The 2,239-nt window shown below is 40.9% G+C and overlaps 1 long non-coding RNA gene across 1 annotated transcript; it reads right to left on the bottom strand.

Annotated features, from left to right (window-relative positions):
- Positions 1–889: 889 nt before the first annotated feature.
- LOC113471968 lies at positions 890–1,709 on the bottom strand. The gene is made up of 2 exons (XR_003394466.1): positions 1,478–1,709; positions 890–1,027 (listed from the first exon to the last, which is right to left on the bottom strand). It is a non-coding gene; the product is annotated as an uncharacterized LOC113471968 (long non-coding RNA).
- Between the last annotated feature and the right edge of the window lie 530 nt (positions 1,710–2,239).

A 2,239-nucleotide genomic window follows, 5' to 3' on the forward strand; every position in this document is an offset into this window, starting at 1 on the left:
TCTTTGAATCCACCGAACGGGGCTTGTGGCACCACTGCATCGTAACAGTTAATCCTGAAATCCGATCAAAACATATCAATGACATCAAAAAATGTCCAAACTGAGTGGCATTCACGCAATGACATTTTGCAGAAGAAAACCTTTTCATAAGAGAGAAAGTCGTGTGAGAAACACTCATGAGTACCTACCATTTTTTTTTTTTTTTTTTTTTTTTTTTTTTTTTTTTTAAGGTTTTTTTACTGTATATACATCTTTGGACAAATGAATACTGGTGTATAAATAATAGTAGTACCTTCCAAAATGTACTGTTACCTTCCAAAACGTACGGTTAAAATGGGACTAGAAAGTATCTATGCAAGTATGCACCGCTGTTCCATTATTGTAATCAGTGTAATCACAATATCAAATTCATGAGAATATTTATACCCTCACGTCGAATTTCAATTCGGGCCCTGGTCTTAATAGAAAAGCGCATAAGTTTTTTTCCTGCCAAGGCATTCTTACCATTTCGTTGGTAATCAAAATCCTTGTGAAAACGTAAGTACGCATTAGGATTTGAATCCCCGAGCTCACAGCATGGCGAGAGCTTAATCTCGAATTTAGGAGAGTTGACTTCTTACTTGTACGTGATCTTGGTGGTGACGGTGCAGACGCGCTACCAACTAAGCTAACTAGGCTGGCAAAAAGTTTCGAATCATTTAATAAATCAGATTGTTTAATCCAAGAGTTCTTTAATAATAAGTTTAAACGCAGATTGCGGTCCTGGCCCTAAGGTGTTTATTCTGGAAGGGCTCACTAAGTGAGAATCCCACCATTCAAGCCACAAAAAGACATTTTCTGGATTGGACTTTAAGTACTCACCTGACGGAATGGTAGACCCTTCTATTTTATCGCACCAGCCGGCAAAGTAGCGGAAAGTGTCCGAGGCACACCCCAGATCGAAAATGGAGTCCTCGTAGGGTTTCCCATTGTCCAAAGTTTCCAGGGAGGCCAAATAGTCCACGTTCTTATCAATTAGTTCCGCCAACTGAAATCAAAGTTTTTATTTTATTTTAAGGTCTAACAGAGGTAGGGAACGGTAACAACGGAGATCAGAGGCAGCCCCCCCCCCTCCTCGAGCTCCATTTCGCTCCTTTTATGTACGTCAGACTCCAAAAATTTGGGGTCGAACAGTTAAAGAGTTACGGGTTCGAGACTCGGTGATTTCAAGAAATTTTGCTGTTTTTATGGAATGGGCATTAAAAACTTTCTAGTGCAGCTATTGAAATAATTAAATAGATGATCTAGTGTGATTTTTCACGAAAAATCTAATGGTTAAACTTTGAACTTTATCCGACTCACAGTTCACGAGGTAGAGGTTCGAGACTCGAAATCAATTTCCTGTTTTATTTTTAAAAGAGGCATAAAGATTTTTTTTTTAGGTCTGACAGAGGGAGAGGACTGTAATAACGGATGTCGAATGTCTTACCTAACTTACCTTATAGATGAGTTTTCCTCTGCCAGAAGCATCCAAGTTTCTCCACACTGAGCCTCGCTTGAAAGCGGCCTTAGCTGACTCCACGGCCTTGTCCACATCTGCCTAAAATAATAGTAGAATAGATAATACCCAAGGCCTAAAACAGAATGAAGCAGAAAGCATTGAGCACATAGAAGGAAGCGACGACTTCGAACCAAGGAAGCGACGACTTCGCTAAGAGCAAAAAGCGCATATGCATAGAGCATCGAGCAACGTAGAACGAAGCGACGAATTCAAACCGCATAGAGCTGAGAGAAAAGCGCATGCATAGAGCTAAGAGCAAAAAGCGCATATTCATCGAGCAACGTAGAACGAAGCGACGAATTCAAACCGCATAGAGCTGAGAGAAAAGCGCATACGCATAGAGCAACGTAGAACGAAGCGACGACTTCGAACCGCATAGAACTAAGAGCAAAAAGCGCATAGGCATAGAGCATCGAGCAACGTAGAACGAAGCGACAAATTCAAAACGCATAGAGCTGAGAACAAAAAGCGCATACGCATAGAGCATCGTAGAACGAAACGATGAATTCAAACCGCATAGAGCTGAGAGCAAAAAGCGCATACGCATAGAGCATCATAGAATGAAGCGATGAATTCAAACCGCATTCTATCCTGTCTTCTTTCTCTCTTCGCTTTCGGTACGATAAGACCCTAGCAGTTACAGTTTCCTCTATCAAACTTCTCGAGAAAAGGACAGTGAATTGTAGAATTCGCTAATTT

This window comes from Diaphorina citri, unplaced genomic scaffold, assembly GCF_000475195.1.
Source record: "Diaphorina citri unplaced genomic scaffold, Diaci psyllid genome assembly version 1.1 scaffold3441, whole genome shotgun sequence".
In the NCBI taxonomy this organism is placed as follows: Eukaryota; Metazoa; Arthropoda; class Insecta; order Hemiptera; family Psyllidae; genus Diaphorina; species Diaphorina citri.